This window comes from Nylanderia fulva, unplaced genomic scaffold, assembly GCF_048542155.1.
Source record: "Nylanderia fulva isolate GAGA-0341 unplaced genomic scaffold, ASM4854215v1 Scaffold47, whole genome shotgun sequence".
Taxonomy (NCBI): domain Eukaryota; kingdom Metazoa; phylum Arthropoda; class Insecta; order Hymenoptera; family Formicidae; genus Nylanderia; species Nylanderia fulva.
The window spans coordinates 88,432-116,113 of record NW_028190554.1 but is presented as its reverse complement, the minus strand read 5'-3'; the positions used below and the strand labels follow the sequence as shown (position 1 = coordinate 116,113).

The 27,682-nt window shown below is 33.3% G+C and overlaps 1 long non-coding RNA gene across 1 annotated transcript in view; it reads right to left on the bottom strand.

Annotated features, from left to right (window-relative positions):
- Positions 1–23,204, bottom strand: part of LOC146721459 (uncharacterized) — a 226,235-nt gene extending 203,031 nt beyond the window's left edge. The window contains exons 1-2 of the long non-coding RNA XR_014925655.1: positions 22,954–23,204; positions 22,610–22,641 (exon numbers count right to left, since the gene is read on the bottom strand). This is a non-coding gene — a long non-coding RNA (uncharacterized LOC146721459). The remainder of the gene's footprint in view (positions 1–22,609; positions 22,642–22,953) is intronic.
- Positions 23,205–27,682: the final 4,478 nt, after the last annotated feature.

Below are 27,682 nucleotides of genomic sequence, written 5' to 3'. Positions count from 1 at the left end.
ATTTTTATGCGCAATTGCCTTTTTTATTTAAGAAAAAAAAACTTTAAAACCGAGAAAATGAACCGCTGAGACTGCGAACTAAATAATGGAGAGGTGCAAAACACATTTAAATCTTCCTTTAAACCGAGTTTAACTAGTTAGACTAAAGTTAGTACTTTCGCAGAATAAACTCTTAAAGGCGGTCCCCCCTTTCTTTTTTGGCCCCGCCAAGTAGGTGCATATCTCATAGAACGCAGCATATTTCCGGCGATAATATTTTACAGAGAATTCCGAAAATACGCTTCTCCGGTTAAAGCGACTCGAAAGCAATCGCGAAATGTCGACTGGTACTTCGCGGTATACGAAACACAAAAAAAAAGTAATAAAAACTTGGAGGAATGTTTAATGGCTCCTAGTACTAGCTTGGTATTCGTTTAATTTGTTCGAAACTTTCGTTAAGTGTTTAATTAGTTAACTTTACGTACTGGGCAGGCAGGTACGCAAACACTTAGAAGGTAAATTACAGATCAAGCCCATTCCATAACAACTTTCCAGCATCTCTGTGAGTAGGTGCATATTGTAGCCCATGTGTATGGGGCAGTTAATAATATGCTGAGGCTTCGAGAGATTAAATGAGAACCTTGTAAATTTTTTATTTCTTTCTGCCTAACATATTTTCGAAATTTATCTCACACGCGAATTGAGAGAGTAGTCACTTTTTAATGACAACAATTATTTTGTAGATACCGGAAAATATGGGAGATAAATTTGTATATTACGTAAAATAATTTACATGATTAATAATCAAAATTAAAATGATATATGTATATGAATTTAAAGCAAAATGCTCATAAATTTCACAATTAATCATAATTCAACCCTAGTTCGATTTCTTTTGTTGCAATCGACATGTTACGCGTTAATGTAGAATACATTCGCGCGCAAAGGATTACACACAAAGTAATATATCGATTAATTAACTTTTTAACTGCACACATTTTCTGTAATCCTTTGTCATTTAACTTTACGCTCTCACTTTATATCAAAAGGAGCTTTATATACCGCTATCTATAGTAAAACTTTGTTATGCTTCGTATAGCGTTTACGTGAACCGCATTACCGCACTAGATAGTTATTATCCAGTTATTATAACAAGAATAACTTAAATAAAAACTCATTAAGCTTAAACAGCTCGAATATATACCTGTTTTAATGCTATTGTATTCTATTTTTGATAAAACAGCAAGTAATTTAAAGATTGATAATAACTCTGTGATATAAAATATAATACTAATAAAAATAAATTATTAGAAAAATTTACACGCTCAAGTAAAATAATTAATATTAAAATAAATGTCAATATTAAAACCAATTACACATTTTCAGATCGTATTATACTTATATCTTACGATATTCGATGCAGCTGCCGCGGACCTAACTTTTCACAATCCATAGACGCGTTTTATCCAGTCACGCTCCGCATTCGTACCGCGTCGAGTATTGTCAGCCCTAAACGTCAACCCCATTGTCTCAAAACTCATTTATCTTGAAAAGCCATCGCAGACGACAATACCTGCTCGAGAACGAGGCGGGTAATAGAAAAGTGAGTAGGAGGTCGCGGTATTATATGGAGATCCGTTATCTAGCCTCAATAAAACAGATCCGGACGCGTCCGTCAATGCGGCATTCTCAACATCGCTCGATTGTAAGCTACGTGCAAACCTAGTTCCAAGCTTGACAATATAAGACATATGTCTGTTTTTCATCATCTAGACTCCTCACGCGAATCCTTGCTTATAATTGAAATGTAAGTTCTATATATTCTCTCCTGTAAGACTTGTAATTATATTTACGGGCAAAGAAACATTTTAAATCAAACATATCTCTTGTGAAATATTATAATTTATAATTTCAATATTAGAAAAAGTTCTTCGAAAATATTTAAACTCAAGTTTATTAAATAATATATATCTAAACTTTATGTTCTATATAAAAGAAAAATTGTTCCAAGAAAAAGTTGAATTTTTCATCTGCGTTGTATTCAAGTTTCAATTCTTATTGACAAACTTCTTAACGTAATTTAAATTTTTGTCACTTTTATTAAAATATAACGATGACTTTATTAAAATATCTGATCTCTATATCTTGATGTGTTTTCATGAAAATATTTCTTCAGCGTCTGTTTGTAAAGCTACGAGACTGGGAGTAAAATTTTTGATGTTCCATTTTATGTAAATATATTAAAATATATTAAATATATTTGTATAATTTTAAAATCTATTACAAGTTTAATATTTTGGACGTGATGAATGTTACTGTTTAAAATAGGATGTGCGCATTCATGTCGATTCATCGCTTGTGTGTGTCCGAGATCATTTCAGGTATATGTGTGTGTATCAGTGACAGTAGTAGAGCTCAAGCACGAGCGCGCCTCGAGGGGAGTCGAGGAAGTCAAGAACATCGCAAATTGCCGACGTGCAACTCTTGGAAACTGGATTCGCTCTCTCCCTCGAGGTGCAACGCATCCGCAGCTAAAATAACAAGCAGCGAGTTAATACGTTAAATAACTTCCGCGATTCCCCGCCGTGACAGCGGCATGGTGTCGTCCAATTTTGTGATGGAACCGGGCGCTTCTCTACTACCCCGTCTGGATTAGATCGTGTCACATCCGCTCCGCGAACTTGCTATAACATCTGCCGCTACTCGTTTACTTCTTCGATCGATAAACAGTATTAGACGATCGAAATATAGTTATGTTTACAAGATGCAATAGCGTTCTCCAATTTTTTTTCTTAATCGCGAGAATCTTATACATGCCATAATTTCTTTGACAAAAAATTTAACGGTTAATTCAGTAATTTACATCCAACTCTTTAGTACAGATTAATAATGCTGCAATCGCGTAAAAATATTTTACTGTGAAATAAATAATGTTTTTTCATTATATAGCAAATCTGCGAAAAATTTTTTCTCTCAAATTGTTTCTCTCAATGAGTAGAATATGAGCAGAAATGATTTGCTCTGAAAATCTTTTAAAATCTAAACTATTACTTTCACTCGAACGAAAGATTCGATTATTTTGAGTTTGAGTGAATTGTCGTCTTGACTTTTAATTACAAGCAATAATCAAATTTTTTCTGCAGTTTTTGTTCTACGATGGAAAAAAAACTACTTATCGAAGAGGCAAAAATCGAGTTTATTAAAGTTGGACAACAATTAATGTTAGATAGATACTTTGCAATTTAATTTCCGGTAAATCTAGGTCAAACAAAATTTCTAAAACGCAAACTCATTGAACTTTGCATAAAGGATCGAGATCAATAATTACTATTTGGTCGAATTTTATAAGATTTCTTCTCTGACTAGGAAACTTGCTACCAAATAGGATAGCATTAATCAGCCAGTACTTCCGCAAGGAAGTCACTGTCTCCACATACAATAAACACCTACACCAAATTTGCATATTGCATAGCATCTCCTAATTGATAGTACTAACCGTATCGTCTGTAAAAGTTTGTGTACACGATTTGGTTTAAAGATTGCTTTAACACTTCAAGTAATATATAACGTAGATATAACTTACAAACGAAGCTATAACTTATATTATTGGAATAATAAATTAAAACAGTGGCGAAAATAAATTTTTCCTATAATTTACAATATTTAAACTTACATCTTGCATAAAATATATATAAATGAGTTTAATTACAATATTTTTTTTATATGAAACTATAATAAATACATTTCTTGGATTTGAATATATCGAGCATATCGAGCAATTGATGATTCAATCAATAAAAATTGAGGAAAAATTAATTTCTTATATACATATGTTACATACTATTTGCATTAAGAAGAAAAGGAATTTATATTAGAATTTTCATTCTAAAGAAAAAAAAACAAGAAAAATTGAGTACCGCTTTTTTGTGTCTATACGTTTATTAAGACTTAAGATCGTGTGAATAGATTTTTTCTGCACGTCTTTCACTGAACAACGGTGCAGTCAATAATCAGCATTGACAAATCCCATGATTAATTACCCCAATGAAATGTCAATGCAGTGGCATGCAAGCAATGCAAAGTAAGAAGGGCTTCAACATCGTTTGTATCATTAGATCGGGAATATATATCGTCATGTTGCACCTAAGCCACGCCATCTGAGCTGTTGACAGCGATTAATTACGCAAATGCGATGTTAATTAAAACGGAAATTAGTACCAACCGTGATACGCGTTCCGATTTAGTCTCCAAGCAAGCACGCGTGTTAACATCCATTCAATATAATGATCAATCCCTATTTTTTTTATTCCCAAATGTAGAATGTTTGCTACCGATTCAGCAACATCAGCAAATGTGTCAGAGCCGAGCAAAAAGAGTTAAAAAACATTCAATTGCGAATACAAGGGGATAAAAGCTACGATTTAAACTCAGCACGACCTCGTTTCAATTCGGGGTTTTTTGGGTATGCTTTACAGGTGTCGCTGAAAATTTACCGTTGCGTTACGCAATGCACGTTGTACGCAATCAGTAAACAAATAGCGCAGATATTCTATCGAGATGAATCATGATTGCGTACTTTCTGTCATAATTAGAACGATAATCGATCTATAAAAGCAAAAAATAATTAATAAAAGTTAAGAAAATATTGTACAACGTGAAATAAAATATTACATAATTACATAATTATATGATATTATGAAAATTTTATTAATTATATAATTTCATTATTTATTTTTACGTAATTATTATTATTTTTAACGGACTATTAATCTGGCAATTAATTACCAATAGATATATTTTTCATTTTTCCTACAAATTTATTTAAATAAAAAAATGTATATTTAGTTAATTTGAATATTCTCCAATCCTCTAATTTTGTTTATTACCTTAATTAGAATAATAAACGGAAACTATAAGTTATATTTATACATTTTATGTATAATTTTATAAGTTTATAATAGACATGCTCAATTCAGTTGCCCATATTTGCTAGGTTTCTATTATCCTATTATTAGTTTCCAATAACTATAAGTAGTCAATGAATGCACGATTCATCTTAATATTCATAATTCAAATGTTATAAAGAAAGCAAGTAGAACAGATCTTTATACACTAAGAAAAATAGCTAATCTAAGAAAGCTATATTTTCGAGAGAAAACTAAAGTAAAATTTTCAAGAGAAAAATTAAGGAAGCGAAATTTGCTAAATTATCTTTTTTTTCAAGATATTATTTGATATAAATTAAATGAATAAATAAGCTCGTTAATTTATAAATTAGAGATAATAAAAAACATGAGCCTATTAGGAGCTATGTGAATTGATGTTAAACATATATATTTCCAAACTTTACATCAAAATCGTATAAATCTACTTTACAATGAGACGTTTCGACGCTTACTCTCGTCTCTTCAGTCATAATTAGTTAAACATAGTGAAACGTTGGTTAAGCCAGTACGATGTGATCCGTATTAAGTCAATTCTCCTCTGATATGTCCTAGGTCTCGCGATTTCTATTATTAAAATTATTTTATTACATATAACACTTCTTCAAACAATATAACCAAAATTATAAGTTACTTGAAATTCATATAAGTTACTTGAATTTCGGTTATATTGTTTGAAGGAGTGTTATATGTAATAAAAAAATTTTAATAATAGAAATCGCGAGACCTAGGACATATCAGAGGAGAATTGACTTAATACGAATCACATCGTACTGGCTTAACCAACGTTTCATTATGTTTAACTAATTATGACGCAAGTAAGCGTCGAAACGTCTCATTGTAGATTTATACGATTTTGATGTAAAGTTTAGAAATATATATGTTTAATATCAATTCACATAGCTCGTAATAGGCTCATGTTTTTTATTATCTCTAATTTATATTATTTGATGTTATAAAATACGTTTAATATATAACATTACTCTCAATGCGGTTATATGGTAGTTACTACATCATCGCGAGATATTTCCTGATCCTCTACGTTAAAGCTAACCGTTAGAGGCAAGTCACAGAATGCGATATCGCATTAACCGACCGTTAAAAGTTAACGGCATCCTTCCTGCGTGGGAATGAAATAAGGCTGAATACGGAAACGCGCACTGTGGCGCTCCGAGCATCGCGCGAACCCGCGCGATCGATCGTCATAAAATGTGGAAACGTCGCGTCGGTTCCAGACACGAAACGTGATTCACAGTCCTATGAAAATCCGTGGCTTTCGCAAAATCGGTCTGTTATTTTTGTCCAGGGAAAAATATTCTATATAGATATTAAACTACGGATTCACGAGAATGCGGTTTATTTTCATTTGATTTCATAATTGCAAACGCGCTTTAAAATTGTTGTTGTCAAAATAGATATTAAAAATAACAGTTAAAATAAACGGATAATTCTGTGATCGTTATGCATTTCTCATGCGAATTTTATGCTGACAAAGAAACTTGATTTATTAAATAAAAGCATATTCAAATTGTACTTTTCGATATTCAATTTTGCTCTCGCTGTATTTTAACAAAATGTATGCAAAAATAAAAAGAGAAATTTACATTTCTCATAATTTATTCTTGCGCACTCACGTCTAAAATTATTCTAATCTTGCGATGTGACGTAATTTTGATGAAAACAAAAATGTCGATCAAATACGATCCTTCATATTTTATGGAAATGAATATCATATAGGTAATCATATCAGAAGACCAATTTTTCGAGCATAATAGCTTTGCAATCAGTTCTTTTATGTGCAATGTTATTCAAAGACAGGATTAATCTACAAATTTTTATTTAAAAAGTTTTCAGAAAAAAATTAATTTATATCTAAATATTAAAATATATATTAAAATATATTGCTGTACTATAACGTTATATTCTTAATATTATATTAATTTTAATTATAATATAATATGTATTATAATGTATTATATATAATTATACATCTTTTTAAAAATGTGTAATGACGTATATTTTGAACGATCAAAAGAATTATAATATTTAAGCAGAAATGATTTACAATTTTAGTAAAAAATATCTTTTTGCAATTATTACATTTTACGATCTCGAAGTACTAAACTCTAGGTACTACAAAAATAAAAGGATTCTATCGGCTTTATTGACACGGGCCAATCGATTGATGGCTTCCCAACCATCGCGTATATTTTGCCGTAGCGAACGCGATAGGCATTCAACAAATCGCAATATTGAATGTCCGATATGCGACTCTTAAGGCGCAAAAAATACCATAATACGATAGAAAGGCGCTGTCAGTGTTGCATACAGCTAACGCAGTGCGAAATGCTCGCGAATGGCAAGGATATAAATCGCATACTGACGTGTCCTAATAACTGGGAATGCAAAAATGTCGCTCTACAGTCTAGGACTTTTACCTGCGTCCTGCGCCGCGTAATCAAAATAAGAGATATTGGAAAAAGCTTTCGGGATATCGGAAATTTTTATGCATATCCGATGACGAATTTTATTATCGCATTTATTATTAAAGAGAATTAAAATAAAATATTATAATCTCGACATTAATGATATAATTTCGATATTACTGATTGTGAGATATACTGTTAAGTAAAAAATAATGCAATCAAGTCGTCCCTCCAATTTAATGGTAAATACGACTAAAATATACAATAATTCTTTCTCTCTCTCCTTCAATATTTTTTATAATTCTCATTTTCATATTGTATTCAATATTATATATCTGATTATATCATAAAAATACACCACGTAAGACAGAACTATTCAAAACTAAATCCTAAAAATATGCATTGCAACACGCGTAGACAATATTATCACTAAAATTTAACATAAAAAGTAAGTAACACAGGATCCTTATATAGAACGTTGTTTACTAATAGTTTGAGAGAATGATTAAATGTCAAACTGAGAAGAATTCGAAAGAATGCGGTATATCGTCTCGCGCAAGCACCACTTTATACTCGCAAAATGAAATCCGAAGTTTGCCCGTGATATTCACGATCAGGCCTCTCCGCCGTTTAAAGAGTCGCTTTGACTTTTATAGAATGTTTATGCTAATCGCTCTGGTTTAATCTCGCGAGAAGTATACAGACTGGATCTGGGGCAATAGCGCCGAGAAGTCGTGGGCGAATCGCTGGAGCGATGAATAAAAGACCGTATGCAATTGAGGTGCAAATTTCTCTCGAATATGGCCGAGAGGACGAAGTGGTCGCGCTTGACCCACCGTTAAAATGATTAAACGGAGTGGATATTCGGACTACGCTATACTAGTCATATTAAGTATTGAAAGCAATTTAGGTACTTTAGACGGCTGTTAATCGCATTTCCCAAGTCGGATTGAGTTTCGCGAAACTCATTACACGTATAATCGTTTACTTGTCGATCTCTTCTGTATACGCAGCTGTGCTTAAAGCAATGAGAAGTCTTCTATGAAGAACGGAAAGTGCAAACGTTGTAAATATTTTCACGGTCTAATGAGAAAAAATATTCTCAGATATTGCGCAAAGTGTGTCAGTTGCAAGCATTAATAAAGTACGAAACGTTACTTTTATTTTTTATTCCACGTTATATTCCGTGTGTGACAAATGGAAGATAAATGTGAGGGGTTACGCAAATAGTTTAATTTCGTAGCTGACTCATGTATAAAACGAAGATAAGGTGAAGTTGGAACCGACTTTAATAAAACCATCACGAATGAAGTGAACAGAAAATTATCCTCAGAACTTAATGATGAAAAGTGTTTATAACAAGAGTTATTATAAGAGAGTTATCCGAGTAAGTAAGGTAAAGTAAGACAATAATGGTAAAAGTTAGATGCATATAATAAGACGTTCAGGAGAACAAATGTGGTAACAGTACAAAAGAAGAAACTAATTAATTTATAGCTAAAACGGACATTTTGAATGTTATGATTTCCAGAATATAAAACTTATAACGACCTACTTAAATATTGTAAACATACTATTATATTAATATTATAATTTGTTAATAAATTGTTGAAATAATGCTATGTAAAGTGTGCCATTGTTTAATAGAACAAACATGGCTCGCCCTTTTGTTCTAGAATATTCAATCGCAGTTATATTTTCACGGTGATCCTCGTTCTCCATTAGGAAAATCTACTTTAATATTATTTGGCGCGCGTTGTGTTCCCATCTATGGCGATAAATTCCCGCCTGCAAGTTTAGTTCGCGTCAGCTTTGAAAACTGGAATTAACCGGTGAACAAAAAGGCAAGCATAATTGCAGTACGAGTTGCTCTCTGTTTCTCACCGTTCCGCGCTTTTTCACGGCATCTCGAAGTTTTGTGTGGCTTGCAGTTTTCTCCGCTTTGCCGATATATACCCCGTAAGCGCTTACGTCGCTGAACGTTCGGCATGTCGTTTTGTGCTGACAATTACTCAGCACAAGTGTGAAATGAATACTATGTTTTTGAATTACGAAGAATAATCCTAATTTACTTAATCGCCAATTTATAACAGGAGTTTATTTTAATGGCAGCACAACGTATATATAAAATATGATACGTCTTTCTTAGGTCATTTGTTTTAAAATAAAGACACGTGTAACTTTGAAAAATATTTAATAGAAAATAATATTATTTCAAGTCTTTTAAAATAATAGACTGTACGTTATTTAATGTAATATTTACACTTACAATTTCCACAAATATTGAGAAATAAAAAACGAAAATTATATATTTTATCACATGTTTTTTTTTTAAATTAAACATTTTTAATTAATAAATAACAAATAATAACAAGAGAGAAGATATACATAAATCAAAAAGAACAATTTGTATGATGACCTGCGGGGCATCTATCTCTAAAAAGATAACTAAGCGGAAGCTCTGAATACCAAAAACGGTGTGGCGATTACTATGCAACTTGTAGAGCATATATCGAGGTCGAAAAGAGATTGCCAACATAGAATGCGAAAGAGCGCACAATCAAGACGCGCTGTTTACTTGAGGAACCGCCAACGCTCTCTTTTCTTTCTGTCTTCTGTAATCTCTTTCTCACACGATGCATCGCTCGAATGAAGTCTACGGCGTGCATCAAACATTGCATGTCGGCGAGTCACGTAAGACCCGAACGACGCTCTGCCTGGCTACTATTTGCTCCGGAAAAATAGGAGCGCATTAAAGGTCAGTTTGGTAACCGTATGGTTTATTGCGACCGGGATGAAATATAAAGAACGGCGACTGCGTTAAATTGAGACAAATTTCGCAATGACTTATTTCGTCTTATGCAAAATCACCATTTATCTTGAGGCCAAAAAATGGAATGTAATAACAAATTACGTAGACAAAATTAAAAAGATTACAGTGTAAGCCCGAACGTGAGAAGAGAGCGCGAGAGATTGAGGCTAAATTGTCAAGTCACGAAGATAGGAGATTGAAATAGAGTGAAAGAACCGAGTGGTATGCCGACGAGAGACCGAGGGTCTCCGTTGTGGTTAAAGTGGCATTAAGTTGACACACAAAGAGGGACAGACTTAACATCTGATAAGCTGACGAGCAAACATGCTTTTTGTCCTCGCGATACAAGCCGAATGTAATATATTAATATGTCGTGAAATATGGGTCGCGAGATAAACGTATATGTGCACGCGACGCGTGCAACTTGCGCATGCTCGTGTCGAGATACGCGCGTTTTCGCGGCCGTAAAGCAAGCTCGCTCTCCCTGTAGGGGTGAAAGTTAAAAATGGAATCCAAGTCGGCCGTGAAACGGTTTTACTCGCGAAGGCTCAAGGCACCCGTTGGATCAAACCCGGCGCAATCTCGTAATAGAATTCCGCCGTGGCTTTGGTTCCCGAAAAGCCCTAACGCTTTCGAGTTTCAGACGAGCTCAGCGGATGAAACGGGAATATTTCTTGTACCGAAAATGATTTTACGGCCTGGATTATTCCTGTCTTTAAAGCCAGAAATATGACTGCGAGAGTAGATAAAGTAGATGACTTCGGGAGTTGACGTAAAATATGTTAAATAAAGTTTCGTGCAAAATTTATTAACGATTTAGTGGCAGAAAGTGAAATATTTTCAGACTTAGATCAAGAGAGATTTGGTTCACGCGAGATTGCGAATTATTTATATAATTACTTGAGAATTATAGCAATAATTATGAATGTCCAATTGCGCAAAATATAACAAGAAACGAGTATCAGAAGACACACTCATCTATCTAAGAAGATTAGAACACGTGCCAGCGATTTCTGTAACGACACACGCTAATGCGAGCGCACTATTCGCAATTTCAGATTTCTCTATGTACTACACGCTAATTGGCACGATAGTACTGCATCTTACGCCAAGACTTGCTGTGAAAGATCCTGTGGCGTGATAAACGCGCTCGCAGTTTCAGTCAGCTTTCTTGTTGGAATTATCGAGGTGCAAGATTTAATTATACTATATTCAATGATACCGTAAATTAAGAAGGACGATTAATTTTCGTCGATCGACGTACAAATTTTATAATAATAAATCTGCATCTTTATATTAGTAGATATATATCAAAAATTTTATATAAGAGATTATACATATAACTCATTTTCTCTGCAGTAATAATTAATAATGTAAAATAAATAATATTACTAATGTATAACGAATAATATGATTCTTTTAGATATTTGACATTAGTAGCGTTCTGAAAATATATATATTGATGAGTTATATAATTTCACATTGTTCCTCCCTCGCAATATACTTAAAGCTTATATAAGTCAAACAGTTTTAATGTTCAGCGATCGAATTTACTAAAGTTTTTTGTCTTGCACGCGTAACATGATGGATATTAGATTCTTTGAATTGTCGAAAGCATTGGAATTCCCTTCGTAAGCAGAGTATAAAGAAAATCGTCACCGACGCCCGTATGTTAGCATCGTCGACATTACTGGATAAGTCAGGAGAGATACATCGATACCTGGTCGTTGTAAAAAAACTTAACCGCTTTTCTTTTCCCCCATTGTGCGCGAATGCGAATTTAGCCGATCTCTACACAGTTGTCGTCAACAATTTTATTGCTTGGGTTTTACGTCTAAACGAATCACCGGAGCGTACATTCATCTCTGTACCCGATGAGAATATACGTGCATCGCACGGGCCGCCCCGCGGCATATTACTCGGACAGGATGATAAATACGCGACGCAAGGAAGGAGGAATGTTTATGGGTTATTGTAGCAAAAGACACCTAATTCACTGTCATCCGCACAATTCCGAAAGGGCAAGGACGCATGGATCATAACCCCGGCTCTTATAATTCTCATACTCCGCGTTTTGTTTAGTTAAATAAATTGCATAGTTATTATCACGTATATATATATATCATGTACGAAATATTTCGCGAATTATATTCGTCACGATGACCAATAATTTACTGATTTTAATCTCAAAGTTAAAAATCACTTGAATATCTTGAATCGATATAATGGAAAGATTTCATCAATATTCTTTTTTCTGACGTTATATTTTTCTCCAAATATTGTCACAAATTATTACAATGGTGAATGCAATTTATGTGTAATTCATACCATAAATCGTCGAATGAAAACTAGGACGAAGACTTCGCGCGCGCGATTGACGATGTCATCGGGAAATATAATGACGATTGATATTTCCTGGCTAATTCAAAAGTGGCCATCTCGAATTGCCGCGCCTTAAAGGCCATAAATTTACGGCGTGGCCGCAGGAAAGAGTTCGCCATTTGATACGGAAATCGGGAGCTCGGTCCGGAAGTCTCACGCCAAGCAGCTTCCAGGTTGCGTTACCATAACGATAAATTCCAAGAGGGGGAGATAGCGCACGCGACCTCGGATTTGCGATGCTGATATTTTCGATTTCACGAATTGCATAGTACTACCGTGGGATATCGCAGATGGCGTACAACCATGGTTTGAATTTTGCAAAAGCAAGATGCTAATAACTTACCTCGCAGCAAATGAAAATATAGCTTTCGAGATACAATACAATCGAACATTTGATAGTAAACACTTGATATGATGAAAAAAGCTTACATTACAAAAACGCTAAACAATTCGAGATTTTGTTATATTTTTGCTTTTAAAGATAAATAGAGTTTACGATCATATTTACGATATTTTCAAATCATGGACTTTATTCTTCATTTTTGAACCGATATTAGTGTCAAGAGATCGAAAACTAACGTTATTGGAAAAATATAACGAAGATATATATATATATATATATAGTTGTAATTCAACAAATTACTTTTTTGTAAAAGCTTGAAATTGTTATTAACAAATAAGTTTAACTGGTTGTACAAGTTTAATCTTGGCTTTGCAACTTGGTTACATACTATTCTGTAATATTCGTAGCCACAATCTCGAAAGTTAAAATCTCCAAGGTGCAGAAACTCAAAAGGCATTATCTTCAAACCACAAATCTCAAGGGAAGGTTAGGATTTCAGAATTTACAATGTTGATAGGAAATTCATGGCGCTACACAGTAGTGCTATGTATCAAATACGTTATCATACAAAATTTCATCAAATGATATTTTTCCTTAAGACATTCTTTAATTAGAATTTTAATTTTATTAATTATTCTTGCAAAATTTGCGATATCTATCTAAAACTAATTGTAAGTAAGTGAATCGGATTTCTAAATTCTTCTGTCTAAAAATCGTCAAATAATTTTTCAAATTAAATCGCAAACATTTGTGACACGAAATATTGCAATATTAAAATATGTTACATATTTTTACAGACTTTTAAAGAACCATCGTCTTTCGTAAAAAATTCAAGTAGTGATTACTCTAACAACGCGCTTTATTTTGATAGCTACACCCGTATAAATTATTTCATCTGTCAATAAGGCGGAAACAGAATGATAATAAAATTGCGATCCACGTACGATTCGAATGCGTACTCGTTCAGTCGCGATTTTAAAAGAAGGAAATATCCGGGTCTCTCGAAGTGATTTCAATTCTCATTCCGCGCGCAAACGGCGCCGCTCCGTCGACCATTGCAAAGAAACGGACCTCTCTCTCTCTCTCTCTCCCTCAATATCCTTTCATTTCCGTTCGGACTGATGTAACGCCACGTTATATTATCGCAGAGGCCGTCATGGAAATTGCACGTTTTGTCACAACAACCGCAGGCACGAAGGACAGTTTAGGGGTTGCGCGCACGACGATCAACGATCATTTCCAGTGGCTCTTCGCCGATGACGAATGCTATCCGCACATGTGTGAAGCGTGGAGACCGAGAGAGAGAGAGAGAGAGAAGATAGAGAGACAAAGACAAAGAAAAAGAGGAAGAGAGAGAGAGAGAAAGAGCGAGAGGGTGAAAGGAAAGCGTAACCTGCACGCGTGACGTTATATAGTGCCCTCCGAGCCGAGCAAAATTCCAAAACAAACTCCTTTATTCCGCGAGTATAGGCGGCGGTGCGCATCGCGCGAAACCACAATCCCCGCACATGTATCAAGCTGTCCGCGACCCGCGCTCTAATTTGCATTTCAACGCTTGCCTCTCGTCCATTATTACCAACGGAACAGCTTGGTTGAATTTCACAGACGCATACCGCGCCCTTGCCTCGCATCATCCCTCGCCCTCTCGGGCACCGCCGTCTCGGCTTTATGCCTTTATAGCGTTACGTCCGTGCCGTTCTCTCCCGCTATCCGAGTTATTTGTCTCTCGCTCGTGCGCGCATTTTGTCGCGCAACCCTTCCAATCTCCCTGTCCTGTTCAAAAAATCGCGAGCAGATATACATGCGCACACACACAGGTGGAAGTTTTAATTACATTATGTATACAAAGGATATATGCAATCTCTCCGTTGCGCGCAATTTCACTAAATGCAATAAGCATTGGCATAATTACTGACTGTCAGACAATTGTCGACCACTCGCGACCATTTTAGCTCCTAACCAGAGCTTCTCTCATTAGAGCAATCTTAGGATTTACGTTGTTTCTCTATTTTCTATATCAACGCTATACATATTGTCCAACTCTTTGATATATATATAAAAATAATAAAGATATAATCAATATTAATGTAATAGATTTTTGAGAGAATATATGGTATGTAAATGACCTATCGTTCATTTTAAGGGTTTATCTTACATCGCGTATTAATGATGTGATAAATTCTATTCAAAGATTTAATACGAATATGAGATAAAGAATGTTTATCCCCCGAAAGAATGAATGTGATACGATATTTTGGAACTTTTGTACGTAAACGTTACCCTTATCAAGTCTTTCCTTAAATTTAAGATGATAATATCATATATTGAAATTTAATTTTCGTTCCGTCTTTCGGCGCGACCTTTCACGCGCGTTGTTATCATACAATCCTCTATTAAATTTCTTTCGATCCCGAGCTGTCGGGTTTGTCATCCCGTTGAAGCAATTTAACGGAGGCGAAAAGCTAACGATATTTTGTCGCGTTAAAGCGGCACTATTATCGCAACCACCCTCGAGTGATTTGCGAGACCACTATGGTATGTTACGAAAGCACTTAGACTCCTATCACCAGTGTTTTTCGCCAAGATGTCTCATCGTCTTATGTTATTAAACCGACACAAACACATACATTTTAATATAATGTTGAGATGACGAAAAAAATGTATTAAGAACTCAACCTGTCATACAGAAATGATTAATAAAATTTATTTTAAAGTAAAAAATAATTATTAGAACAAAGTTCTTACTATTCGCATTCGAGCGATTTGTAATAAATATTTCCTAAGATGAAAAAAATTTATTGAATTCGAATAAATATTTATTTCCATACTGCCTAATAAATCATTTATTTGAAACTATTAATATTGATTTGATGTGAAAAATGTTTATTCGGTATAAGAAAATCCTTTTCAAAACAGATAAATCTTTATTTGTGTCAAATAAATAATTTATTAGACAGAATTGAAATAAATATTTAATAATTTTTTTGGTGTAATTTATTATAATCAATTATAATTATTTCGTTTCAATTGTAATGATTTTCATTTGTACGAGATGTATTTATTTCCATAAGATTAGAATTATCGCGCAAATTAACGTCAAATCATCCGCTAATAGAAAAAATTTACGACGTATTCGCAGAGATAAGTTTCTTTCCACAGCCCTTATGACAACTCTTTTTATTCCACGAAGGAACTTCTCTTTGCTTCTCTGCGTTCTCCAGAGAGTTCCGAGAAATTATTGTCTTGTCCGGTTTCAGGAGTGCAATTTCGGTCCTATCTTCGCTGACCTCACGGCCAACGATCGCCTAAGTCCGCTGAGGTAATTCGAAAGAAAAAAAACGACCTAAATGTCGAAAAATCCAGAGTGGTAAACCAATCTTCGAAAAAGAAGACATTGCAAAGGGACATATACGGGCGATACACATTTCGAAAATACGATCAGATATTTTTACGTTAAGACGACGCAAGTTTATTTGAAAAACGCAAAAATTTTACAAACGAATCACGACGGATTCACGCCACAATGTCCGTATAACAAGCGACCGAATCAAACGAGCAAAACTGAGTATTGCAACCAAAAACGGCACGGTCGATCGAGCGTAAAAATATTCCGATAAAGCGCGCGCGTCCTCGTAAAAAATATCTCCGTTTGTAATCCCCCGTTTTAAATTTCATGAAAACGGGGCCGTTCGTGCGAGCGCGCGCCAGGCCGCGTCACAGGATTTATGGTTGATTCGTCGCTGCTCGTAATCCGCGCTCGTAATTTCGAGCGTCGCGGAGCGCTTTATTGATTAATCAAGAACGAATGCTGCCAAAGAGGAGAGGCGGAGCAGCGCGATATTTACTCTCGCGTTGCGACGGTCGCTCGAACTTTATCGAAGGGTAAAGCGCTTTTACCACGTGGCCCCGTCACCTGTTTCCATTACGATTATTAAACGTAGAGACTGTATATGGACGAAGTAGACAAAACTTTGCGCGCACGACGAACGTCACGGCAAATAATAGCGAGATGCATCGCGGACATGCCTGACACGCTCGTCCTACTTTCGATCAATGGACGCGAAAATCGAAATTTTCAAAGTGCCGATGACGATCGTCGATCCATCGGCGTGTACATATAGCGCGGCCGCACGCACAAAGGGTCGATCGTGTCCTCGGTTCCCCTGTTCGTAGATCAAAGGGAGAGACGTGACTTCATGCCCGGGATATGTCGATGTCACGTAAAGTGTGTGCGCTTGTAAATTAATTGGCCACCTGTGGATGTAGGTGTCATGGCGTACTACCTGCCGTTTTCATTATCCATCGTCCAAATCGGATATTAATCAGATTAGTTAGCGCCCGCGCGTGAACCGGTAGAAGAGTGTTACGAGATGGCAGCGGCGATGAGTTCCGACGCAATTTTCGCGCCTTCCAGCCGTCACGGTTGATAAAATAATAGAATTTGAAGCACGATCGATTTTCGTATTGTGCTCGAAAATCGGTCTGAAGTGGAAGCGATCGCCGATCGTCGGTATATACATCGACAGGTTTACAATGTCATACAGATTCGACGAAATAAAAATGAGCCAGTTTTATAGAATAATTCGCAACTACCGTATAAAATGTTACAAATAACTTTTTTTATTTCAGTTTGAGACAAATATAGTCGACACAATCAATAACTTTGAAATTATAAACGATGAGCAAAATCAAGTTTTTTACGAAATTCATTTTCAGAGGCACGAAAAGAGAAACAAGAATTTAATCTTTATTTAATTGTAGCCAATAATGAAATTCTAATTTTAGGTCTAATTGTATAAAAATATTCTACAATAAAATATTGCGATATAAAATATTATCTCTTTTAATAATTTTTTGTAAGTATTTTTTATACAATATGTATTGTGCGAGTTATATTGATAAAATCCGTGCAAAAGAAACAATATAAATTTTATTTATAAAAAATAAATTGCATGACATTATTGTATTAATAAATCGATGCAACAACAATGCGGACAGGTATTTCGAAAAATATGACAGCAGACAATTACGCGAGTTTTATAAAAGATTCTGAAAAATGTTTCAATTTGCTATGTGACAAGTTTATATTCCAAGGACCAATTGCATAAAGCGGCTTCAAAAAATACATCTGTATTAACAAACACGCGACGCGGTATTCTGGAAAAACGCTTGCTGTATTCGTACATGTATTTCTATCATACGGTGGGATTGTTCATTTGCCGTACACATGCCAGAGGGATCGCGAATATATTCTGCTAATGGCGTACGTCACAGACAATATACGTTTCGTCGCGTATATCTTTTCGTGTCGGAATGGCCGCGCGTTCGCTTCCACCTCCCTATTCGCAGATTTTTCCTTGTGATGAGAATCCTGACGACAACGACAAAGTCTGCCACGAGCGCCCCGTTGATGTCGCTCGCCCTTTCAACGTTATTCTGTAGCTTGCAAAAATAACCCCGCGGGCGGTATGCCCATTAATTTTTTGAAAGCGCAAGCAAAAAAATATGGATTTTTAAGCCAGTGCAGTCACTTATGCGTATAACGAAAAGTAACAAGTTTCCCTCCCAAAAAAATCGCTTCTAAAACCACCAAATTATGTAATATAAAATAGAATTGACTTTTACATGAGAAATAGTTTGTTGAATTAAAGAAAAATAGAATTACTGAAACAAACATATAATTAAAATATACGAAAGAAATTTTTTACCCTTGCACAATCAAAATAACATTTTCTGTGTCACGGAATTTTTGCGCTGTATGCGCAAAAAAAGAAAGCATTTTTTTATTTTTTATTTTCATTAACTATTTAAAGGTGCCTTTTCATGCTGCAGCAGCAAATCAGTCACATGATCAAAATTTATTGGAGCATATTTCTTTGTTCTCTCATTATTTCAAGTTCTCTCAAAATTAAAAGTACAATTTTTGCTTTTATCTTTTCATACTAATCTATTTTATTCTTAAAAATCTATCATTTAACTAATATAATAATAATAATAATTAGAATCGACTAGTTCTGCTTTGCTGCCTTTGTTGTTCGTTCAATTGAACTTCACCAATAGCAACAAACTGTTGTGACAGTATGTTGCACATGAAATGATACCTTAACTGTTAATTTTCTCAAGGAATATTTTATTCGTAATTTTATCGTGTTTCAAAGAGAAATCGAACGCGCAATTTTCTTCAAACCCCTCCACAATTTTTCTTCGGATACAAGAAAGGGATAGAGAGAGAAAAAGAGCTTGCGTTGCATCGCGATGTAAATATCTAGGCAACAAAAATGTCGGAAATATTTGTCGGCACGCGAACGTTGCGCACGTTGTCGGAACTTCGATTGAGAAAAGAGTTCCGAGAGTTCTCCTCCTGGTTTTACAACGCAACAAGGAGAAATTTCGATAAGCCGTGCTATTGTCGATACGGTGTTATCGTAAAAGAATTTTGGATCGGGCGATTTGGATGGTTGGACGATATCGCACGCGTCTCTTTTTCTCTTCTCTTCCCCTTTCTTTCATAGACGAATCAATAACGGAAATTTGTTTGTTTCGGCGATGCGCGCGAATCGAGAGATTCACATCGCGAGAACGTTCCCGGAATAGATTTGGCCATCCAGATTTATAAAAGGACGAATACCTTTACACCCTTAAATCGCGGTGCCAACTAATTTTAAGCGCTTCGTATATGCGCGAGAGTACGGCCCGTTATCCGCGCGTCGCTACCCAATTAGAGTTGTCTGCCGGGGAAAAAAAAAAACAAAAAGAAGTTACAACCGCATCCTTTACCTGCGGTCTTTCTTGCAAATTTTCGCAGTCCAGCCAACCAGCCAACCATCCGGCGGACGCGCTGCGGTGGAATAAAGGCGCGCGGGTACATTCGTTAGCATAATAATTGCTGCGGAAATTCCGCGCCATGTAGAGCCAGCGAGTAAACGGCCTCGGTTTAAGAGATGCGACCATGTCGAAGTACAAATTACGCTGTTCAAGAAACTGCCATTTTTCCATTCTTCTCTTTGCCTACGTTGTAAGATTTTTTCCTTTCGATTTTTACTCGGAAAATTCTTTCGCTAAGAAATTATCTCGTCGTAAAAAGCAAATCGGTGATAATATTTTATCTGTATCGTATCGTATTTTTCTTTCCTTCTTCCTTTCAATATCATTTCACCGGAAAATACTACGATCAACTATATATAGATTTATATTTCAAAATCATGACACGGGCTGCGCAGCAATGCTGCGGAAAGACTCGCATACCGAAGTCAGAAAATGTCCATATACGAGAGAAGCATACACGATGTCCTGCCGGTACCTATATAGACTAGCATATCCCGGGATACGCTGTAAACGGTAGCAAGTACACAACCGCGAGGAACTAGGGATAAAGAGAATGAGAGAGAGGAGAAAAAGAAACAGAGGAAGAGAAAAAGAGAGAGAAAGCGTGATATAGAGGGAGGAAAAAGGGCATGACACACGTGACGATTTCTGTGCAAAGGAGGCGCACGTTGGCTGCCAGCGGACGTCGTGCGGTGCATATATGCACAATGTTTGCGCATCCTCGACGGTACGATTATTGTCCCGAGCATACCAGCGAGACCACTGCGAGATGCGTTCACCTATCCCGAGACGTGCACATACGCGGCTAACGTGTTTGGTGACCACACATACCACGAAAACTGAAGAAGACTCTCTCTCTCTCTGTCTGTCTCTTTCACCCTCGTTCTCGCTCCCTCTCAAACACAACAGAGTCTCGAGTTAGTCCGAGCTAGAGATGGTGGTCAGAACAGAAAGCCGGCCTCAAGGGTGACGCGGCGGACTCGAAACAAGGGGGTTGTTTCGCGACCGGACTCGTCCCGCATACGTAACACTAACTCGACCGCCTCTCTCACCCCAAGATTTATGGCAAACGCGTCTGGACCAACCACACGAAGAAGATAAGATTCGTTCGCGATTGGGATAACGAGCAAAGGCTCCCTTTTCTGTACAGAGAGCCGTGCAAAGGATCTATTCGGAAGAGAGATCTATTGTGGCCCCGTGAGATGCAATTAGAGCGCGATTGGTGCAACGCGACGTTCAGGTAATACAAACATTGAAATATTAATTTATTTATATATCCGCTATAATGTATGTATTTACTTTGAACAAGTGTATGATTATTAAATTCTTATTCAATCATAATCTTATATTAGTTTATCCGAAATTAGTTTCATTGTAAAACCGACTTTCTTTCAGCAAAATCAAAAACTTGAGTACCGTCGTTTAAAAAATGTTTCTATTAAAATCTTATTTATTTTACGGTACAATTTATTTTTAAATTACACGAATTATTGACTTATTTATAGTTTTAATATTTCAATGTTAAAATAAATTCAATATTAAAATAGATACGGAGAGATTTCTATAAAATAGATATGAGAGATGTGTCTCGAAATGAAGCAAAGATTTCCTAATAGCTCAATTCTAAGATTTGTTAACAAGCAATTAAAATTCGCCTTTGAAGAGTCTTATCAAATGTCACGTAAAAGGAACTCCGAGAGTGCAACCGTAACAGTTACAGGGTGCGAGGCACCATCTCGGTAAACTAGTCTAATCCGAGAGCAGGTCTCGGAACCGTTGCGGCTTCTTCATCTTCGCGGCGCCAACTTTCACGAGAACATTCTCTCGACGGCCTTCAGACCAGTCATTTAGTTATATTAAGGAAAAGTTGCCGCGATCTCCGTTAGAAGTAAATGCGACGGAGTTGGGCGGCGGAGAAAAGAAACTTCCGAGTCTCTGAGCCGACCGGCGATTAAGAGGAGTAGAAAACTTCTCCCAGGACGCTCATGTGTCCTGTGCGAGATAACAAATGTCATCTCGGCTATACTACGCTTTGCGTCGACAGAATTATGGTCGCCGCCATGTTCGCGGCGTCGTCATAGACCTTTACGCAAAAATATGAGGCTTAACACTAAATATTATATGCCTTGACAATTTTTTACTATACGTTATATTAGAATTAGTACTTGCATTTCAGCTAGTACTGTAAGTTATATCATATTTGAGTATTAATCATAAATAATTTTCTTAATGATGGATTCTCCTGATATCTCGATTTACAAATGTGCAATTTTCATCAATGTGTCATACATAGATTTCTAATGCAGAACTTGTCATTAAAATATTTAACAATATGATAGAGCAATGCATATAAGACACACATGAGAAACACATATGAGAAAGTAAGCAAACTCTAATTGTAATAAAAATTATAACGATATATGAAAATAGAAAATAAATCATTTTTTTTAATTTAAAATACATAAATACTTTAGAAAAATGCACATTTAAGAAATTTTTATTATATTGTTATTGTTATTTATATATGTATATTGTTACACGCTTTTTCGGGAAATGTTCGTATAATTTACAATAGATTTGTTGCTATGTAATATACAGTAGATTATAATTTATAACTACAATTAACTCTCTGTAAACTAATTACAAAGGTTTATTCTATTAGAATTTTCCTATCAATTAAACCGTATTCTCTCGTTTTCTAAAGAACTTTAATTATTCGTAGCATCATTATCACCGTTAATGATTAAAACTATTTTAAAAACTGAAAGAACGTATTTAAAAATATAGGAAAATTCATTTTGAGGTAACGTATCTACAATCTACAATCTAAATCTACTACATTTATCTAGTCTAATTTCTACTAAGGCGTTACCTCCTAATAAAATAATAATTCACTCACCAATCTGCATCGAAGATGATGACAAAGCTGATCTGTAACATACAAATAGAATTCAAATTATAGCAGCGGTCAAAATCATTAATATTTCTAAAAATTATCATTGCACCTATTTAATTTTATATCCAACGCGTACAATAATTTAAAAAAAATTAATTAATTAAAAAAGTTTGTAGACTATTTTTTTATATAATTTTTTTATATAAATTTTTACAGTAATTTTTGTATACATTTTTATATATTAAAAGTGTATGTTTTTAAATTCTTTCTTGGTTAAATTTAAATACAGAAATAAATATATACATAATTTATAAAACAAGAATTCTATAAATAATAAATATGTTTACCTCAAGATTTTCCAGCCGGCGCCCGATGCCCCCAGGCCTGTTCCTCCTCTCAGATTAGGATTGTTCATTGTTCTTTGATTTACACGCGCGATACTTTAAACGACACCCCCGCACTAAACGCGCAATACTTTGCACGATTCATTATTATTCTCGCATTTAAGCGCGCGATACTTTGCACGACACTCCCGCACTTAAACACGACATTTTATATAGCATTCGAAGATCTTAGAATTCCTAGATACTTATGTTGAAATCAGTTTGTTCAACAAGCATAATTTTATTATATCTCCGACACACTATATTTAATTATTTTTTTAATATCTTTCTCTCTTTATATATAAGAAATATTATTGAATATTGATATTAATAAACAAATATTATTATAAAAGAAATTTCGTACGTTTCTTGTTATACGTGACGAGAACTCGATAAATAACTGTTTATCATTAATCTATATTAATTCGTGGCTTGCAATTAATGTTTATTTCATTAAACTACGCGATAATATAATCAATCAATTTCAAAGTAAAAAGTAATAAATAATGTGAGTTTGAAAAGATAATTTAATACGACTAAAAGAAAAAAATAGTGATAAGAAAATTGTAGATTTTATGAGCATATTTTTAATTTTTAATGTGAATTATATTCCTTACTCTTTGTTTTAATATAATTTCGCATAACTAGTGTAAAGATACCAATCAATATAAAATGAATAGATTACAAAATATTAGTATAAAATTACATTAAAGTAAATTATAACAAAAAGTAATTATGATTATATCATTTACGAAATAATTTATAAATCACACATTTATAATCATAATTAATCATTAGTGTACTCTTTTTAAAATCAATTAAGTTAAGTTTACTATGTATTATTAAATGTTTTTTGATCCATTTTTAAATAGAATTATAATAAATTGTCTTATAATAAATTGAATATATGTTTTAATCTATTATAATTTGTAATTCATCCATTTTGAGGTAACGGAACTAACTACAATCTACACTACAGTCTACAATTCAAATCTACATTTTCACACGTTAAAACCGTTACCTCGTAAATAATAATTTATCACTCACCATTGCGAAACAGCGCAAAGTTGACTACAATCAGTAACGTTGATCTGTAACATATATAAATAGAATAAAAATTGTAGCAAGAAAATTAATTGTTTGAACAATTATTATTATATTAGATTTTAATTTCCACGTGCGTACAATAATAAGAAAATAATTAAATAATTTAATAAATGTTAACTTAATGCAACTATTGAACTTTAATTTAATGCATTAACTAATAAATAAATGATAAATACTCACATTAAGTTTATTTTACTGGCACCCGACGCTTTTCCCGGACCTCCTCCTCCTCTCTCAATTGTTGGTGTCGTCAATTATGTTGATCTGTAACATATATGTAGAATAAAAATTGTAGTAGCGCCCAAGATATTTAATTTTTTAAACAATTATTATTGTATTAAATTTTATTTTTTATGCATGCAATAATAAAACAATTAAATAATCCTTTTCTAAAAAAAGAGTATGTAAAGTCGATATAGTCGCATATATCGAAGTTCATTATTGTTGTTTTTCCGCAAAAATAAAATATAAAAAATATTAATCGATCTTAACGTATATTATAACGTTATTTACAACATATTATTATTTTAATTATTATAAAACATTATTATTATTATAAAACATATTATTTTCAAATTGAGTGAACAAATTAACCCTTTATTAATAGTTTTTGATAGAAATCAGCCCCTTAAGCTGTTAATTTGCCTAATTAAATTTTATAATAATAATATATTACAAAAATTAAAATAATAATGTTGTTTTATATAAATAACATGTTATAATACATTAAACTTAATTAATATTTTTTGCCAAAAATCAGTTGATTAAAGATCAGTTAATTTGCCAATTAAATTTTAAAATAGTATATTATAAATCATGTTATAAATACTTTAAACTCGATTAATATATTATTTATAGCATATTATTATTTGCATTTTTATAAAATATTATTTTAAACTTTAATTAGTAAATTAATAACTTTATTTGGCTGATTTCGGTCAACAAATTTAACCGAATTTAATCAAACTTTATATTATAAATTTCATATTCTATTTTTAAAACTTACATTATTTTTAACACAATGCTGAAGAATAGCGCGCATAGTATGCGCTTATGTTTTTCTAATATAAATAAAATATAATACATTTGTAAAATGTATTAATTTAAAATTTATTATATGTTCAATCTAAATTAATTAGTAATAATAATTAGGTATCTGAAAGATATAAGCACGTGTTTTAATAAAATTTACAAAATTGTAGTATATAGAAAATTATAAAGTTTACTCCGCACTCAAGTTTATTTATATAATGATTTCAATAAATTTTAATAAAACCTTATGTGCGTGAATAATGAATGGACAATAATAATATAGAAGTTATTAATATACGATACTGCTGTTCAATTTTTTCGCTTTGCATTTTATTTATATTTCTAGAAAGAATAATAATATTAAATCTTATTAGTAAATCTTAATTGTTATGTTAAATAAAAATACCAAGAATATTTCTATTTATACTCTTTGTATATTTTATAAAATTTTATATAAAAGAATTGCTAATAAATTTTTAAAAAATATAAAAAAGTTTTTAATAGCTCACTTAAAAATTTAAATTATAGGAGAATTAACAGCAATATATAATATAGAACTTTTAATTTATAGAATAAATAATATTTCATAATGCAAACATTTAAATTTGTTTGGTCTTTCAATTTTTATATTTATTTAAATTCTTTCTTGTAAGGTAAAAATTATTTTAATTTCTTTATTAGAAAATAAACTTCGTAAACTTTGGAAATATTAACTTAAAAAAATAAAATATATGTTCAAATTGTTTCTAGTAAGAGAAACATTCTACATTCAAGATTTAAATGTAATTATTTTTGTATTCATATAATTTTTGTTACATATGCCTTATATTTTATTTTCATCAAGAATAAAATAGAAAATTGTTTATTTAATTCATCATAAAAAGTGACATTAATAATTTAAATATAAAGAAATATCACACACACACAAACAAACACGTAAACACATAATCCGATACTTATAAAAATTAAAAATCAAACTTTAAAATAAGATAAATTTTAAGTAGTATTTTTATTTAACTTAATTTACATATATTTGTGGGCCAAAAAATTAATGAAACAATTAACAAAAATTTAATTAATCAGATTTAAAATTTTAAAGATTAGATGAAATAAAAAATAGATAAACAAGAGAAATTTGAGTTTCTGGATTTATCAATTAAATAAAAAATACTTTAATAGTAAAACAATACATTTTTTAATTAAAATTTTTAAGATATTAAATTCCACATCTCAAAATTAAATTAATAATTAAAATTTTTAAGATATTAAATTCCACATCTCAAAATTAAATTAATAATTTAAATTTTTAATAACATTAAAACATTTTATTTGATTAAATAAATTAAGAATTTTTACTTCTATTATTTAATATTTTTTTTTAGATTTTTAACATGCAAAAGCCTCAATCGTGCTACTTTTGCATTATACAAGACAAAGGCGATCAGCAGTTGAAGTCATGACAATTACCATGAGGGTGATTCGATCCTATCGAAAATTAACTGTGCTGATTCGGACCAATGCGATCCCCTGACAATAGTACATTATTGTACTAGGCTCTAGCACACGACGCTAGTGCACAGACGTTGAACTAGAGTCAACAACTACATCGTAGACCTCTATTATCATAATAATTTTTGATCAGTAGATTAAATAAAAATTTTTATAAAATTTTATATTAAAGTTTTAATGCAAAAAACAATATATTATATCTCAATAACGATATATATATTTTGTCATGTATTTTATACGCAAACCTAAAATTCTTGTAAAATGGCAGAAATATTTTGAACGCGATGGCGCGAAAAGTATGTGCTGAAATTGTGTTATAAAAATATGTCACAAAAGCTGTTCATGTAGAACGTTTGCAGCATCATTGTGCATTAAATAAAATGAATTAAAAAATATTGAAAATCAAGGTTTTTTTACAAAAAAAACATAACATAATATTATTCATTGTCCGAATATTTTACGAATTAATATAATATTTATTTACGCGCAAAAAAATGCGTATATTGAAAATAGAGAAAAAAGTAAATATATATTCCATCGAAGAAATGCGGTATTGTTTTGGGATATATCAATATACTCGGTGCATTTCGCGTAATTCGATGTTTCGCGCTATATATGTATATGCATTTTGCATATTTTAGGCAGAATATCAATTTTGTGAATCAATACGAGCATTGCCGCGCACCAAGATATTCCAGGTAACAAAAGCAATTTGGACTATTCCCCGTGGCAAATGAGGCGCCTCTGATTAACACACATTGGCTCAATTACACGGGTTAGCCGAGGGAACACGAAATTGCCTGCTATTAACGGTGGCGCGAGGGTGGATAGACATACGAGATATATCAGCCGGATAACACGACGATACGTTGAAAGCCATAGAACGTAATGGGATACTGCGGAACAAAATGTTTCGCTATTTTCTTCCTTTGCGTTAATTTAGGCCACCGACGTGTTTGCGCGTGCAATTATTCGCGAAGGTAAACGACCGAATTAACGAAAGACGAAAGTAAGTTTAACGGCAGTTCAGCAAAATACTTTAAAT